Source organism: Somniosus microcephalus, chromosome 6, assembly GCF_052327205.1.
Source record: "Somniosus microcephalus isolate GS21.2 chromosome 6, FLI_Smic_1.0, whole genome shotgun sequence".
NCBI classification, from domain to species: domain Eukaryota; kingdom Metazoa; phylum Chordata; class Chondrichthyes; order Squaliformes; family Somniosidae; genus Somniosus; species Somniosus microcephalus.
This window is the reverse complement of record NC_140992.1, coordinates 140,335,058-140,354,283: the sequence shown is the minus strand read 5'-3', so window position 1 is coordinate 140,354,283 and position 19,226 is coordinate 140,335,058.

Sequence of the window (19,226 nt, the reverse complement as noted above, 5' to 3'; positions counted from 1 at the left end):
TATGGGTGGAGATAAGGAATAACAAGGGGCAGAAAACACTGGTAGGAGTAGCATATAGGCCCCCTAACAGTAGTTATACCGTTGGATAGAATATTAATCAAGAAATAGTAGGAGCTTGCAACAAAGGTAATGCAATAATCTTGGGGGACTTTAATCTTCATATAGATTGGACAAATCAAATTGGCAAAGGTAGTCTGGAGTTCATATAATGCTTTCGGGACAGTTTTCTAGAACAATATGTCATGGAACCAATGAGGGAACAGGCTATTTTAGATCTTGTATTGTGTAATAAGACAGGGTTAATTAGCAATCCCATAGTAAATGATCCTCTGGGACAGAGTGATCGTAATATGATAGAATTTCACCTTAATTTTGAGAGTGACTTGCCTAAGTCTGAAACGAAAGCCTTAAACTTAAATCAAGCCAATTACATAGGTATGAGGGGCGAGTTGGCTAAGGTAGATTGGAAAAATTGATTAAAAGGTATTGCGCCAGATAAGCAGTGGCTAGCATTTAAAGGAATATTTCATAATTCTCAATTGAATGTATTTTTGTTGTGAAACAAAAACTCCACGAGAAAAGTGATCTAACCATGGCTAACTAAAGAAGTTAAGGATAGCATTAGATTGAAAGAAGAAGCTTATAATGTTGCAAAGAATAATAGTAAGCCTGAGGATTGGGAGAGTTTCAGAAACCAGCAAAGGTTGACCAAAAAATTGATAAAAAGGGAAAAAATAGAATGAGAGAAAACTAGCAAGAAATATAAAAGCAGATTGTAAGAGCTTCCAGAAGTATGTAAAAAGGAAGAGAGTAGCAAAAGTAAATGTTGGTCCCTTAGAGGCTGAGACAGGAGAAATTTATGGGCAATAAAGAAATGGCAGAAATGTTAAACAAATAAAGCACATCAAAAATGATGGGGACCCAAGGGTCTAATGAGGGCGAGGAACATAACATAATTAATATAAATAGAGAAAAAATACTAGAGAAACTAATGGGACTAAAAGCTGACAAATCCCCTGGACTTGATGGCCTACATCCTAGGGTTCTAAAAGAGGTGGCTGAAGAGATAGTGGATGCATTGGTTTTGATCTTCCAAAATGCCCTAGATTCTAGAATGGTCCCAGCAGATTGGAAGGTTGCAAATGTAACACTGCTATTCAAGAAAGGATGGAGAGAAAAAACAGGGAACTACAGGCCAGTTAGCTTGACATCAGTCATTGGGAAAATGCTGGAATCCATTGTTAAGGAAGTGGTATCAGGACACTTAGAAAATCATAACACGATTAGCAAAGTCAACATGGTTTTAGGAAAGGGAAATCGTGTTTGACAAATTTATTAGAGTTTTTTGAGGATGTAACTAGCAGGGTAGATAAAGGGAAACCAATGGATGTAGTATATTTGGATTTCCAAAAGGCACTCGACAAGGTGCCGCATAAAAGATTATTACACAAGATTAGGGCTCATGGGGTTGGGGGTAATATAGTAGCATGGATAGAGGATTGGTTAACGGACAGAAAACAGAGTAGGGATAAACAGATCTTTTTCAGGTTGGCAGGCTATAACAAGTGGGATGCCGCAAGGATCAGTGTTGGGGCTTCAGCTATTTAAAATCTTTATTAAAGACCTAGATGAAGGACCAAGTGTAATGTATCCAAGTTTGCTGATGATACAAAGCTAGGTGGGACAGTAAGCTGTGAGGAGAACACAAAGAGTCTGCAAAGGGATATAGATAGACTAAGTGAGTGGGCAGTAAGGTGGCAGATGGAGTACAATGTAGGGAAATTTGAGGTTATTCACTTTGGTAGGAAGAATAGAAAAATAGAATATTTTTTAATTGGAGAGAAACTTTCAAATGTTAGTGTTCAGAGCGATTTGGGTGTCCTCGTGCAAGAAACACAGAAAGCTAGCATGCAGGAACAGCAAGAAATAAGGATGGCAAATGGCATGTTATAGAGTCATAGTCATAGAGTCATAGAGCACAGAAAGAAGCCCTTTGGCCCATCGTGTCCACGCCGGCCATCTAGCCCTGTCTGTTCTAATCACATTGTCCAGCACTTGGTCCATAGCCTTGTATGCTATGGCGTTTCAAGTGCTCATCTAAATGCTTCTTGAATGTTGAGGGTTGCTGCCTCTACCACCCTTTCAGGCAGTGAGTTCCAGATTCCAACCACCCTCTGGTTGAAAAAGTTTTCCCTCAAATCCTCTCTAAACCTCCTGCCCCTTACCTTGAAACTATGCCCCATGGTTATTGACCCCTCTACTAAGGGGAAAAGTTCCTTTCTATCTACCCTATCTATGCCCCTCATAATTTTGTACTCCTCAAATCAGGTCCCCCCTCAGCCTTCTCTGCTCTAAGGAAAAAAACCCCAGCCTGTCCAGTCTTTCTTCATAGCTGAAGCGCTCCAGCCCAGGTAACATCCTGGTGAATCTCCTCTGCACCCTCTCCAATGCAATCACATCCCTCCTATAGTGTGGCGACCAGAACTGCACACAGTATTCCAGCTGTGGCCTAACTAACGTTTCGTACAGCTCCATCATAACCTCCCTGCTCTTATATTCTATGCCTCGGCTAATGAAGGCAAGTATCCCATATGCCTTTTTAACCACCTTATCTACCTGTCCTGCTGCCTTCAGGGATCTATGTACATGCACACCAAGGTCCCGCTGATCCTCTGTCCTTCCTAGGATCCTACCATTCATTGTGTATTCCCTTGCCTTGTTAGACCTCCCAAAATGCATTACCTCATACTTATCAGGGTTAAATTCCATTTGCCACTGTTCTGCCCATCTAACCATCCCATCTATATCGTCCTGTAGCCTGAGGCTTCCCTCCTCGCTATTTACCACTCCACCAATTTTTGTGTCATCTGCGAACTTACTGATCATACCTCCTACATTCATATCTAAATCATTAATGTACACTACAAACAGCAAAGGAACCAGCACCGATCCCTGTGGTACACCACTGGACACAGGCTTCCAGTCACAAAAACAACCTTTGACCATCACCCTGAGCCTCCTGCCACTAAGTCAATTTTGGATCCAATGTGCCAAATTGCCCTGGATCCCGTGGGCTCTTACCTTCTTGACCAGTCTCCCATTTGGGATTTTGTCAAAAGCTTTACTGAAGTTCATGAAGACTACATCAACTGCACTACCCTCATTCACACTCCTAGTCACCCCCTCGAAAAACTCAATCAAATTGGTCAGACATGATCTCCCCTGACAAAGCCATGCTGACTATCCCTGATTATTCCCTGCCTCTCCAAGTGGAGACTAATTTTTGTCCCTCAGAATTTTTTCTAATAATTTCCCTACCACTGGCCTATAATTCCCTGGTTTATACTTATTACCCTTCTTGAACAATGGTACTATGTTAGCTATTCTCCAGTCCTCTGGCACCTTCCCTGTGGCCAGAGAGGTTCAGATAATTTGTGTCAGAGCCCCTGCAATCTCCTCTCTTGCTTCACACAGCAGCCTGGAATACATCCCATCATGGCCTGGGGATTTATCCACTTTTAAGCCCGTTAAAACCGCGAGTACCTCCTCCCTCTCAATACTAGTTTGTTCAAATATATCACAATCCCCCTGCCTGATTTCTATGCCTACATCGTCCTTCTCCATAGTGAACACAGATGCAAAATATTCGGGCCACTTTGGTCCCTAATGGGCCCTACTCTTTCCCTGGTTATCCTCTTGCCCTTAATATACTTTTAAAACACCTTGGGATTTTCCTTTATTTTGCCTGCCGGTGTTTTTTCATTCCCCCTCTTCGCGCTCCTAATTTCTTTTAAGTGCCCCCCTGCACTTTCTATACTCCTCTAAGGCTTCCACTGTTATTAGTTCTTTGTATCTGCCAATAGCCTACCTTTTTTTCCAAATCCATCCTGTATATCCCTTGACATCCAGGGTTCCCTGTGTTTGTTGGTCCCACCCTTGACTTTTATGGGAACATGTTGGTGTTGTACTCTCTCTATTTCCTTTCTGAAAGACCCCCACTGCTCTGATGTGGATTTTCCTACAAGTAGCTGATCCCAGTCCACTTTGGCCAGATCCTGCCTTATCATATTAAAATCGGCCTTCCCCCAATTTAGAGCCTTTATTTCTGGTCTATCTTTGTCATTTTCCATGACTACTTTAAATCTCACCGATTTATGGTCACTGTCACCAAAATGCTCTCCGATTGACACTTCTACCACTTGCCCGGCAACATTCCCTAGAATTAGGTCCAGTAGCGCCCCCTCTCTTGTAGGACTTTCTACATGCTGGCTCAAAAAGCTCTCCTTGATGCACTTTAAGAATTCCACACCTTCTAAGCCTTTCACACTCTGACTATCCCAGTTAATATTGGGGAAGTTGAAATCCCCTACTATTATTACGCGATTATTTCTACACTTCTGAGATTTTCCTACATATCTGTTCCTCTATCTCCCCCTGACTGTTTGGGGGCCTATAGTACACTCCCAGCAAAGTGCTTGCCCACTTTTTGTTTTTAAGTTCCACCCATATTGCCTCATTAGAGGATCCTGCTAAGATATCATCCCTCCTTACTGCAGTAATTGACTCCTTGATTAATATTGCGACACCCCCTCCTCTTTTACACACCCCTCTGTCTCGCCTGAAGATTCTATACCCCGGAATATTGAGCTGCCAGTCTTGCCCCTCTCTCAACCATGCCTCTGTGATAGCAACAATATCATACTCCCATGTGTTCATCAACACCTTCAATTCATCTGCATTACTCGCAAGACTCCTTGCATTAAAATAAATGCCATCGAGCCTTGCCATACTCCCTTGTGCCATTATATATTTGCTCTGCCTTCCAGGCTGATTTGTTGTTTCCTCTATATTTGGCTGTGCATCACACCCTACTATAGCTCCACTCCGTATCCCATCCCCCTGCCAAGTTAGTTTAAACCCCCCCAACAGTACTAGCAAATCTCCCCGCAAGGATGTTGGTCCCGTTCAGGTGCAACCTGTCTGACTTGTACAGGTCCCACCTTCCCCAGAAGCAGACCCAGTGATCCAGGAAACTGAAGCCCTCCCTCCTGCACCAACTCTTTAGCCACACATTCATCTGCTCTATCCTCCTATTCCTATACTCACTAGCATGTGGCACCAGCAGTAATCCAGAGATTACAACCTTTGAGGTCCTGCTTTTTAATCTGCTACCTAGCTCCCTAAATTCTTGTTGCAGGACCTCATCCCTCTTTCTACTCATGTCATTGGTACCAATGTGAACCACGGCCTCTGACTGATCGCCCTCCCCCTTCAGAATGCCCTGCAGCCGTTCAGTGACATCCTTGACCCTGGCACCAGGGAGACAACATACCATCCTGGAGTCACGTCTGCAGCCACAAAAACGTCTATCTGTTCCCCTTATGATAGAAACCCCTATCACTATTGCTCTCCCACTCTTTTTCCTCCCCTCCTGTGCAGCTGAGCCACTTGTAGTGCCACGGACTTGGCTCTTGCTGCATTCCCCTGAGAAAACATCTCCCCCACCAGTATCCAAAACGGAAAATCTGTTGGAGAGGGAGATGGACCCAGGGTCTCCTGCACTACCTTCCTAGTTCTTTTACTCTGTCTGACAGTCACCCATTTCCTGTCTGCCTGTGCACTCTTTTCCTGCGGTGAGACCACCTCGTTAAACATGCTATCCATGAAGATCTCAGCTTTGCGGATGCTCCACAGTGACTCCAGCCACAGCTCTAGCTCCAAAACATGGATTTTGAGTAGCTGCAGCTGGAGACACTTCCTGCACGTGTTCGCCCTGGACACCTAAACTGTCTCTGACTTCCCACATAGCACAGGAGGAGCACACTGCGCAGCTGAGCTGCCCTGCCATGTCCTACCCTTAATTTACTCCCTTTACTTCCTTTATAGAATATTAAATACACTAGGGATCTTACTTCCCTTTAAACACTACATACTCTAAACTAGAGACCTTACTTTTACTTTAACGACTGGACTGCAGAAATACTCAGCAGGTCCTACTTACCAATTAGCTCCTTCCCTGGTTGTGACGTCACTTTAGTGTTTTTGCTGTTGTTGTCTTTTGACTGCTCCAGCTCTCGGACTCTTTCCTTGGTGTAAAGTAAGAACAAATTTCTACAGGGTGAAAAGTTAGGAAAAACAAAGGTGAAGCAAGGGAGCCCCTCTTTCCACTCCTCACCTGACTCCCTGACTCACCCAACTCACAGCACTCTGTTTAAACCGCACTTTGTGCAAAATCTCACTTCAAAGCCTGTTTTTATATGCCCTGAAACAAAGGAGCTTGCTGGGTTCTGCTACAGGAGAACCAGTTTAATCTAGTTTTGCTAATTAACTGCCTTCAGCTGCTCTAAATTGTAGGCCCTGTATATCCCTTTATAACCCTGCTTAAAGCTGGGAAATTTTGATTTTAAACAGTAGACAGTCACAGTAAATGTGGAGAGAGACACACAGGCTGCGAGATTCTCAGCAGCTCAGCTCTGCTCGGGGCTGTGTGAACGGGCTGCTCCACACCCCGGCTGCTTGCGGGGAATGCCAGTGCGGAGGGCCCAATGCAGAAGGCCCAAGGTGGAAGACCCAGAGGAGAGTGTCCTAGGCGGGAGGCCCAGCATGGAGGACCCTAGATGGGAGGCCCAGGGCGGAGTGGCTGGTCAGCATAAATGGAGTCGGGAGATGATGTGGGTGAGCATGCTGCATGGTTCTTAAGGTTGAAGAATGATCTCGGGCCTGAATGAGTTCCAGTGGCCCCGCCTGTGCTCCATCTGATTGCAGCTGTGAGGCTTTGTTTCGGTGATGGGATCGGGTTTGTGCGCCGCCATTCTGGTGGAGGAAAGACAGACTGTTTCCATCTGTAGCATGGCGCATCAGTGGCCATAAGATGGGAAAAGAGAACGGAATAAAAGTGAAAAAATAAATAAATAAAAGGAAGATAATAGATAAAACTAAGTAATATTGGCAAGGAATACTGAATATTTTGATGGTTGGGTCTTGTGAGCGTTAACAGCAAGTAGAAGAAAATTTGAGTATTCAGTCTTTTTAAGGGATTTGAGAAAGTGATTGGCTTCTTTTCCGTGGAAAAGCTGAGGATCGTGGACAAGGATTGTGACATTACATGGTTAGACAGCATCAAGTGAAAACGAGGAGTTATTAGATTGCTAATAGGACGGGCGTAGAACTGATATTTGTTACGCCCGTGTAATAATAAGAAAAGGACTGCAGAGAACGATCAACAGGTGTTTACTCAACGTGGTTCAAACTGCAACTGACTGTACAGATCACTACTCAGGGTTTATATACAGGTGTGGTCACTGCCGGTACTACAGGATACAGGAGCTGTAAAAAGTAGTTCTCCCCCTTAAAGGTACACACATTACAATTCCTCCCCTTTTAGATTAACAGTACCATAACACTCATTTAACAATTAAATATCAACTAATTACAATTAACACTTTTAACATGCAACGTTAACTGAAAATAGTCTATTTATAAATTCAGTCTTTGTGGAGGCTTCCTGATTCTTTCTGGATAACGCCTTTCCTGAGTGTCTCGCTCTTGGTGCGGAGGCGATTCTAACACCCTGTCATCAGTTGATTCATCAGCTTCCAATGCTATTGTTTCTGAGGTAGATGCGACCTGTACGTCGGGTTCCTCACCAGGTACGTATGGCCGAGACATGGGGTTGACTCGTTCCTGTGACTCTAGGATCTGGTCAGCATGGCGTCTCTCAATGTTCTCCCCAACATCCACTGTGTACATTAGTGGCCCCTGCCATGTGCATATTGTTCCTGGTTGCCATTTCTCTGTTCGGTAGTAGCGGGCCAAGACTGGTTGCCCTACATTGAAGCTACTTGTCGGCTTCTCATTGATGTGCTGGAATTGCTTACTCTCAACATCTCTTCGTACATTTGGTCTGAGCAAATCCAGACGAGATCTCAACCTTCGGTTAAAGAACATCATGGCCGGGGCCTGCTTGGTGACTGCATGTGTCGCATTTCTGTAGGCTAACAGGAAATTGTCCACCTTATGCTGCAGTGGAATGTCGTCATGGCACATGGCCTTTACTGCTTTTTTAAAGGTTTGTACGAACCTCTCAGCCAATCCATTTGTGGTTGGATGATACGGGGCGGATGTGTAATGCCTTACCCCATTCTTTTTCATAAATCTTCGAAACTCCTCAGACACAAACTGTGGTCCGTTATCAGAGCAAATCTGCTCTGGCAAGCCGTTCCTGGCAAAAATGGTCCGTAGGACTGCAATAGTTTTCTCCGTGGCGGTGGAGGACATTTTGATCACCTCAGGCCATTTCGAGTGCGCATCCACGGCTATTTAAAACATTGAGTCCATGAATGGACCAGCAAAATCAATATGCACCCGTTGCCATGGAGATGAGGGCCACTCCCATGGGTGTAGAGGGGCATGTGGTGGTGCATTTTGGACCTTCTGGCATCCTGAGCAGCTCTTTGTCAGGTCCTCGATTTGCTGATCGATCCCCGGCCACCACACATAAGCCCCAGCAAGGCTTTTCATTTTCACCCCTCCCTGATGACCTTCGTGAAGCTCATTGAGCACTCTCTCCCTTAACTTGGGTGGAATTACCACTCGGGATCCACACATCAAGGTCCCCTGGCATACTGACAGCTGTTCTCTTCTGGATGAGAATGCTGGCAACAGTGCATCGCCATGTGCTGGCCATCCCTTCACCGTCAAATCATATGCCCGAGACAGTGTCGGGTCATTTCGGGTCTCCTTCTCTATACCAGCGTTAGTTAATGGCAAGCATTCAATTATAGTCGAATGAAATATTTCGACAGGATCCACTGCTGGTGCTTCCTCCGCAGTAGGCAGTGGCAGGCGTGATAGCCCATCAGCGTTTCCATGCTGTTTCGTGCCCTTATACTCGATTTCATATTGGTGCGCCCCTAGAAAAAGGGACCATCTTTGTAGCCGTTGCGCAGTCATCACCGGAACGCCCTTTGGATTAAAGATGGAGACAAGTGGTTGGTGGTCAGTCAGCAAGGTGAACTTCTGCCCGTGCAGATAGTGATTGAACTTTTTCACTCCCCACACTAGGCTGAGGGCCTCCCTGTCAATCTGGGCGTAGTTATGCTCGGCTGAGGTTAGTGACCGAAACGCAAAAGCTACTGGCCTCTCCGAGCCGTCCTGGAATTTGTGCGACAGCACCGCTCCAATGCCATAGGGTGATGCATCACACGCCAACCGAATTGGTAGTGCTGGGTTGAAATGAGCCAACACCTCTTTTGATGTGATCAATGCTTTGCTCTTCTGGAAAGCTCGTTTACATTCGTCACTCCACTTCCATGGTACCCCCGTTGCAGTAGGATGTTCAGTGGGTGTAGTACGGTAGACAAATTCAGCAAGAACTTATGGTAATAGTTCACCAGCCCGAGGAACGACCTCAGTTGTGACACATTTTCCGGTGCTGGAGCCTTGACTACTGCCTCAATCTTTTCAGGGGACTTATGTAACCCCTCTTTATCAATAACGTGGCCACAATACGAGATCTGCTTCTGGAAACACTCGCATTTGTGGCGATTAGCTCGGAGCCCATATTCCTTCAATCTAGTGAGCACCTGCTCCAGGTTGGCGAGGTGATCACTGTCATTTTTGCCCGTGACCAGGATGTCGTCCAAATAACACTGGGTCCCTGGAATCCCTTGCAGGAATTGTTCCATTGCCCTTTGCCAAATAGCAGGAGCTGATGCTGTCCCGAACACCAGCCGGTTGTATTGGTAGAGACCTTTATGAGTGTTGATCGTGAGGTACTGTTTTGAGGCTTCTTCTACCTCCATTTGCAGGTCTGCCTGGGCCAGATCAATCTTAGTGAAGCGTTTCCCTCCAGATAGCAAGGCGAAAATATCTTCAATCCGCGGAAGCGGATATTGTACAGTGTAAAGACTGGGTTCACTGTCACCTTAAAGTCCCCACAGATGCGAACCTTCTTTGGTTCCCCAGGCGTATTACTCAACGACCTATTCATTACAGGAACGATGGGTTTAGCCCACTCGCTCCAGTCCACTTTGGACAGTACTCCTGAATGTTCCAAACCTTCCAGCTCTGCTTCGACAGCTGGGCGGATCGCATAAGGTACCGGTCTGGCCTTAAAAAACTTTGGGCTTGCATTTTCCTCTATTTTGATCATCGCTGTTATGCCTTTTAGTGTTCCGAGTCCCTGCTGGAACACTTCTTGTGCGTCAGTTAGCATTTTTGACAGTTGTCCAGGTGTGATGTCGTCATCCTTTTTGGCATCTACAGTCAGTGCTTGTATGGAATGCCAATCTAGCTGTATCTTTCGGATCCATTCACGTTCTAGTAGTGGTGGTCCTCCATCTGGCAATACATATAGGTCCATTTTTGGTGTTTCCTTGCCGTTATATATAACGTTCACCCTTATTTTTCCTTTGGGGTAGACTTTTTGCCCCGTGTACGTCTTCAAGACAATCTTTGTATCTCTCAAGGGTATATGTGAGAATAGCCGCTTGTAGTCCCTTCGGTTTATGCCTGTTAGGGCTGATCCTGTGTCCAATTCCATTTTCACTTGGACTCCTGCTATCTTGAGCGTGACCCAGATAGTCTGGTGAACCTCCGTTTTGATCACATTATGCAGTTTCAGACAATCCAGCTCCTTGCTTCCGGAGTCTGTATCACTTTTCTGTTCATCTGATCTACTCTCCGTCACCTTATGTACCTTCTTGTACTTCTCCTGTGGAGATTTCTTGCTGCTGGTTTTCTTTCCTGACCTGCAGACTCTTGCTATGTGTCCTACTTTTCCGCACTGTCTGCGCACTTTGTCCTTGAACCAGCAATCATTATGGTCGTGTGTAGTTCTGCCGCAGCGATAGCACTTCACTGTTCCATATGACATTTCATTTGTGCCATATTCTTGCGGTCTCCATTGTATCTCTGCAGCGCCCCGTGCTGCTGCTTCGTGTGATACTGCAATGCTGAAAGCCTTGTCCAGCATAAGATCCTGTTCTGATTGAAGCCATTTCTGGGTTCCTTCACTTGATGCCCACACACAAACTTGTCCCTTAAAGTATCTGCTAGTCCCGTTCCAAACTGGCAGTGTTTCGATAGCTTGCACAGTTCCATTAAATACTCAGCATTACTTTCATCTTTATGCTGGTTCCTTTTGTGAAACTTAAATCTTTCTGCTATCAGCAGCGGTGTGGGGTTTAAGTGGTCCTGTAGGATTGACACTATGTTTTCAAAATCTTTTTCTACTGGCTTCTCTGGGGTTACTAGGTTTCGTAGTAAGCCATATGTTTTTGCACCCATTGACTTCAACAGTACCAGTGCTTTCTTGTCATCTGGCACTTCATTCGCCTTGCAATACACTTCTATGCGTTCGACATATGTCGTCCAATCTTCGACTTCATTGTCGAACGCTGTGATACTGCCACTCTTCGGCATTTTTGGGTGTGGTTAGACTGGCTTAAAATGGCGTCTCCCACGCTTTACTTTCTTCCTCGCTTCAGCTTAAAATGGCGTCTCCTGCACTGCTGCCAACGCCGCTCTCGGCGGTCCTCGTGGCAAATGGCGACGCCCTGTGGGTTTCGCGCGCTGCTCCTGCGCTGCTGCCAACGCCGCTCTCTGCGGTCCTCATGGCAATGGCAGCACCTCGCGTTTTCCTGCACACCTCTCTGCCCCGTTGACGCTGCTCGGCCCTTGAACACCGGCTGCGCTCTGTGCGTTTTCCTGCGCGCCTCTCTCCCCCGTTGACGCTGCTCGGCCCTTGAACACCGGCTGCGCTCTGCTCTCTCTCGCCTCTCTCCCCCGTTGACGCCACTCGGTCCTGAACACCGGCTGCACCCTGTGCACTCTGCCCTCTCTCTCTCCCCCGTCGACGCTGCTCGGCCTTTTTCTGTGCCGCTCGCTCGGGCTCTAGCCCGTCGCTGTCCGGGAAGGGTCTGCGCAGTACCTGTTGCCAGCCCATTTCGCTGGACCACCATGACTGGAAAGCCAAGCCTAGCTCTCGACAGCCTCCCCTGCAATGCTCAAATCTCCGCTGGATGACTGGGCGGTTGCCCATGGTCGACGCCCGTGCTTCTGGACTCGACCTTCTTCCACTGTTCTCCAGGAGCGAATCCCTGGGAGGTGATGCAGAGTTGCAGGTAGGCTCGAATCCCATCCTCTTCGCCAATGTTACGTCCGTGTAATAATAAGAAAAGGACTGCAGAGAACAATCAACAGGTGTTTACTCAACGTGGTTCAAACTGCAACTGACTGTACAGATCACTACTCAGGGTTTATATACAGGTGTGGTCACTGCCGGTACTACAGGATACAGGAGCTGTGAAAAGTAGTTCTCCCCCTTAAAGGTACATACATTACAGTATTCACTTGTTTTGTTGAAGAAGTTTCTGGTTGAAAGCAATCTACTTGAAGCTTTAATTGATTTCTGATAAGTCTATGGGACTTTGTACTTTGTGCTTATGTGGAATTTACTTTGAGATTATTGCTTAGTAAATGATATGTTTTACAAAAGGGAGAAAAATAAGTTAACAGGGGAAATTTAAAAGGAAGGGTAAAAAATTGATAAAATAAATTATATTGGTAAGAAATCTGAGTACTTCGATGGCTGGGTTCTGGATCGAATGAACGCTCGAGTGAACGCACGCCACAGGCACAAATGATACACATGCACACATGCATGCACACTGGAACTTACGTTCGACCGAACGAAAGGACGAACGAACGCACGCATGCTCACACGTAGACACAAGTGACACACATGCATGCATGCACAACGGAACTTACGCTCGAGCGAACGAACGAACGAACGGATAATTGAACGATTGAATGGGTAAATGATGCCAGTAGGACTGGCGTGATACGAGTTTTTTTTTCTTGGTTTATTGAAATAGTGGTAGTTTGTACTGTAAATATTATTGATTTATTTGTAAAAATTTATCATTGCATTTAAATTGTTAACCATAAAGCTGTTTTTTAAGGCTTTATTCTTTTCTTATTGTGGTCAATGGATGTAATGGATTTACTTTGTAATTGATGAGTTGTATAAGTACTGTTGTATTTGAATAAAGAATTTAAAAATAACAGTAAATGTGGAGAGAGACACACAGGCTGCGAGATTCTCAGCAGCTCAGCTCTACTCATGGCTGTGTGAACGGGCTGCTCCACACCCTGGCTGCACACGGGGAATGCCAGTGCGGAAGGCCCAATGCAGAAGGCCCAGGACGGAAGTCCCAGAGGAGAGTGTCCTAGATGGGAGGCCCAGCACGGAGGACCCTAGGCAGGGGGCCCAGGGCGGAGCGACTGATTGGCAGAAGTGGTGTCGGGAGATGCTGTGGGTGAGTATGCTGCACAGCTTCTAAGGTTCAAGAATGGTCTCGGGCCCAAATGAGTTCCAGCGGCCCTGTCTGTGCTCCGTCTGGTGGCACAAATGATACGCACGCACACATGCACGCATGATGGAACTTACGCTCGAGCGAATGAACAAATGAACGAGCGGGTGATTGAACGATTAAATGGGTGAACGATGTCAGTAGGACTGGCGTGATACGGGTTTTTCCCTTGGTTTATTGAAATTGTGGTAGTTTGTACTGTAAATATTATTGATTCATTTGTAAAATTTATCATTGCATTTATATTGTTAATAACCATAAAGCTGTTCTCAAGGCTTTATTTTTTTCTTATTGTGGTCAATGAATGTAATGGATTTACTATGTGATTGATGAGTTGTATAAGTACTGTTGTACAATTAAAAAAAAAAGTAAATGTGAAACAAGAGACAGTCGGGAATCTTGTGCTGCTGCTGCAGTGCCAGAGGAGAGGAGGGGTCTCTCTCTCTCTCTCGGTATGCCCAGGAGAAGGAGGAGAAACAGAGGGGAGACCACATCTGCTGCTGCTGCTGAAGAGAGGGAGAGAGTGTGTGTGTCTCTCTCTCCGAGAGGAGGAGGTGCCAGCTTCTGTGCCTGCGAGTGCTACAGAGATGCCTGGAGAGGGGACGGAGAGAGAGGGAGAGAAACATCGGAGTGGAGCATTAACCCAACTGGCTCCCCAATCATGAGAGGGAGAGAGGGGAGGAAAAGAGCACCAACAATTCCATCTGTTTAGAAGGAGGGAGAGCCATCTACAAGCAACAGGTGGGTGGTTTTGGTGCGCTCTCCATAAGAGACTTTGTATTATTGTAGGTGGGGGAAGGAAAGAAGAAAAGGCCAGAACACTGTGTGGGGGTTCGTGTGAGTGTGTGCAGTCTTGCAAATAACTGGGTTGCACACACCACTCCTGGGAGCCCCCCCATTGCCTGGCCTGGGATAGCCAGAGCTGCTCGGGTGAAGTCCTCATTTAAACACATCCTTAAGATCTGGTGGGGGACTGTGCCTGGGCATCTCCAGCTATCCCCAGGTGAAGACAGCTTCTCCCCCCACCAGAAGAGGGGGCTTTGGTTTTTTTCCACCAGGAGAGTGCACCCCCTGACATCACCCACCCACCCACCATCGGAGAGTAGCGACCCCTCTGCTACAGCTTCCTTCCTTCCCACCCCATTTCTCTCCCTGCCTCTTGAAAAGCCACCTCACCTCTCCAATTATCTATTGCTCATTTGAGCAGAGGGGAGAAGGCCCCTCTCCAATCAAGACAACTAGGGGAGGGGTGCACTACACAATACTGGGAATTAAACATACCAGGTTATTTAACAATCAGGAAGGACAGGCAGGAAGGGAGAGGAGGTGGGGTGGCTATGTTAATAAAGGAAGGAATCACTATAATACAGAGAAATGATATTGGGTCAAAGGAGCAGGATAGTGAAACAGTTTGGGTGGAGGTAAGGAATAATAAGGGGAAAAGAACACTCGTGGGTGTAGTCTATAGGCCTCCGAACAGTTGTAACTCTGTTGGACGGAGTATTAATCAGGAAATAGTTGAGGCTTGTAATAAGGGAACAGCTATAATTATGGGGGATTTTAATTATCATATTAACTGGACAAATCAAATTGGGCTGAGCAGCCTTGAGGAAGAGTTCATTGAGTGTATTGGGGATGGGTTTCTTGAGCAGTATGTAACTGAACCGACCAGGGGGCAAGCAACCTTAGATTTGGTCCTGTGTAATGAGACAGGATTAATTAAAAATGTCCTAGTAAAGGATCCCCTTGGAATGAGTGACCATAACATGGTTGAGTTCCATATTCAATTAGAGGGTGAGAAGGTTGGATCTCAAACAAGCGTGCTGAGCTTGAATAAAGGAGACTATGAAGGTATGAGAGCGGAATTAATTAGAGTGGACTGGGAAAATAGATTAAAGGGTAAGACGGTACATGACCAGTGGTGTACATTTAAGGAGTTATTTTACAACTTCCAAAAAAAATATATTCCACTGAGGAAAAAAGGGTGTAAAAGAAAAGATAGCCATCCGTGGCTAAGTAAAGTAATTAAGGATAGTATCCGACTAAAAACAAGGGCATATAAGGTAGCCAAATCTAGTGGGAGGATGGAAGATTGGGAAGTCTTTAAAAGACAGCAAAAAATAACAAAAAGATTGATTAAGAAAGGGAAGATAGATTATGAAAGTAAATTAGCAAAAAATATAAAAACAGACAGTAAAAGTTTCTATAGTTATATAAAAAGAAAAAGGGTGGCTAAAGTAAATGTTGGTCCCTTAGAGGATGAGACCGGGAAATTAATGGTGGGAAACATGGAGATGGCAAAAACACTGAACAATTATTTTGTATCAGTCTTTACAGTAGAGGACACTAAGAATATCCCAACACTGGACAAACAGGGGGCTCTAGGGGGGGAGGAACTAAATACAATTAAAATCACTAAGGAAGTGGTACTTGGTAAAATAATGGAACTCAAGGCGGATAAATCCCCTGGACCTGATGGCTTGCATCCCAGGGTCTTGAGGGAAGTAGCGGTAGGGATTGTGGATGCATTGGTAATAATTTTCCAAAACTCACTGGACTCAGCAAAGGTCCCGGCAGATTGGAAAACTGCTAATGTAACACCCTTATTTAAAAAGGGCAGTAGGCAGAAGGCTGGAAACTATAGACCTGTTAGCCTAACATCTGTGGTTGGTAAAATGTTAGAGTCCATTATTAAGGAGACAGTAACGGGACATTTGGATAAACATAATTTAATAGGGCAAACTCAGCATGGTTTCATGAAGGGGAAGTCATGTTTAACAAATTTGCTTGAGTTTTTTGAGGAAGTAACATACAGGGTGGATAAAGGGGAACCAGTGGACGTAGTGTATTTAGACTTCCAAAAGGCATTTGACAAGGTGCCACACAAAAGATTATTGCTCAAGATAAAAAATCACGGGATTGGGGGTAATATTCTGGCGTGGGTGGAGGATTGGCTCTCTAACAGAAAGCAGAGAGTTGGGATAAATGGTTCGTTCTCAGATTGGCAACCAGTAACTAGTGGTGTTCCGCAGGGGTCAGTGCTGGGTCCCCAACTCTTTACAATCTATATTAACGATTTGGAGGAGGGGACCGAGTGTAACATATCAAAGTTTGCAGATGATACAAAGATGGGACGGAAAGTAGTGAGTGAGGAGGACATAAAAAACCTGCAAAGGGACATAGACAGGCTAAGTAAGTGGGCAGAGATTTGGCAGATGGAATACAATACTGGAAAGTGTGAGGTTATGCACTTTGGCAGGAAAAATCATAGAGCAAGTTATTATCTTAATGGCAAGAAACTGGAAAGTACTGTAGTACAAAGGGATCTGGGGGTCCTGGTGCACGAAACTCAAAAAGTTAGTATGCAGGTGCAGCAAGTGATTACGAAGGCCAATGGAATGTTGGCTTTTATTGCTAGGGGGTTGGAATATAAAAACAGGGAGGTATTGCTGCAGTTGTACAAGGTATTGGTGAGGCCGCACCTGGAATACTGCATACAGTTTTGGTGTCCATACTTAAGAAAAGACATACTTGCTCTCGAGTCAGTACAAAGAAGGTTCACTCGGTTAATCCCGGGGATGAGGGGGTGGTCATATGAGGAGAGGTTGAGTAGATTGGGACTCTACTCATTGGAGTTCAGAAGAATGAGAGGCGATCTTATTGAAACATATAAGATTGTGAAGGGGCTTGATCGGGTGGATGCGGTGAGGATGTTCCCAATGATGGGTGAAACTAGAACTAGGGGGCATAATCTTAAAATAAGGGGCTGCTCATTCAAAACTGAGATGAGGAGAAACTTCTTCACTGAGAGGGTGGTAGGTTTGTGGAATTTGCTGCCCCAGAAAGCTGTGGAAGCTACATCATTAAATAAATTTAAAACAGAAATAGATAGTTTCCTAGAAGTAAAGGGAATTAAGGGTTACGGGGAGCGGGCAGGAAATTGGACATGAGTCTGGGTTCGGAATGGTTATCGCCCTGTGGGTAGTGGAGCGAGCCCAGGGGCCGTGTAGCCTTGTTCTGCTCCTACTGTATTCTAATTCTGTTAGATTTCAGGAGATGGTTTTATTCCTGTTCCTGGCTGGGGTGGAGATCGCCTTTACAGAAGGTAAGTACTGTAGAAAATACAGGGACAGAGTGATCTCCTGGAAGAATTTCGATCGCCTAGATGGGTCGGAGAGGAATTTCCCAGATTTTTTTCTCCCAAATTGGCCATTGGGTCTTTATCTGGTTTTTCGCCTCTCCCAGGAGATCACATGGGTTCGGGTGGATGCAGAGTGATAGAAGATTTGAGGTTAGGATCAGATCAGCCATGATCTTATTGAATGGTGGAGCAGGCTCAAGGGGCCGATTGGCCTACTCCTGCTCCTATTTCTTATGTTCTTATGTTCTTATACTGCACCCTCTGCTCATAGAGCACACATACCAAGGCCATTTAACACCACTAGGCTTGTGACTGGGGGTGGGTGTCGTCCCTCAAAAATTAACCCGGAGATGATGACCCCATCTTCGCCGGTGATGGGGCCAACAAGGTCGTACGCGGGTGCGGCAGCCACGGCCATGGTTAATCCCGCTGCTTCTGCTGCCCCATCACCATTCCATCTTCTAACCAAGAAACTCGGGGTGAGGGTCTACACCCACCCTGACATGTCTATCGAGGCCTGCGTGAAAGCCATGGCTGGGGTTGTCGACCCCTCGGCCATCGTAGCGGCCTCAAAGATGTACGGCAAGGCTGTGTTCTTCCTGCGGTCAGAGCGGGAGGTGACCCTGGCCGTATAAAAGGGGCTCACCGTGGGCGGGACTTTCCTGCTGGTGGACCCGCTTGAGGCCACCGTGCAGAGGATTGTCCTTTCCAACATCCCGCCCTTCATTTCAAGTGAGCTCCTCCTCCCCTACCTGCGTCAACTTGGGGAGGTGAGGTCGGGTGTACGGATAACCGTAGCTTTCGTAAAGACAGTGGGGTTTGATTGACAGCTGGTTGACGGCTGACGTCATATCCGGGGGAGGGATCTGACACCATCTTGGCCATGCTTGGAGGTACTGTACTAGGAGACACAGAGTCAGGACTGAATAAATGGCACTCCACTACAACTGCTTGGGAGACTCGTAATTACGTTATTAAGATTACATTACATGGTACCAGGATTTATAGAACTCACGATAAGGACATACTACAACAATGGAAGGAATAAAACCTCTGGCTAGCCTGCAACTAGAAGGAAATGTGGATGAAAATTGGCGTGTCTTCAAGCAACGCTTTCTTCTCTACCTCACAGCGATTGATGCTTCGACTAGCTCTGGAACACGTAAAGTAGCTTTGTTGCTAACAGTGGCTGGCTCGCAGGCAATTGAGCTGTTTAACACATTTACGTTTGCAGCCAAAGATGATAAAAATGATCTGGACAAGGTGATAGAATGGTTCGACGAATACTGCACTCCAAAAAAGAATGAAACGTATGAGAGATTCGTGTTTCGCTCCCGCGTGCAAAAGCAAGGAGAATCCTTTGATTTTTTTTGACGGACTTGAAAATAAAAGCACAAACATGCAACTTTAGGGACCTGAAGGAATTGATGATACGTGACCAAGTTGTTTTTGGAATACTCGACAAGAAGGTGAGGGAGAGAATGCTTAGAGACAATGACCTAAATTTGGATGCATCAGTGAAAATATGTCATGCTAGTGAACTCTCAGCCATGCACACAAAAACTTTCGAAGGGAGCAACACAGCAGCAGGCGGGAGCACCCTGGGGCTGAAAAACCTGCCGGTGGATGTGGTACACAAAAGGGACACAAGAGGGCCCACGGAGTTCAAGACGATGATGCCTTACGAATACAGACGGTGCGGTAATAAA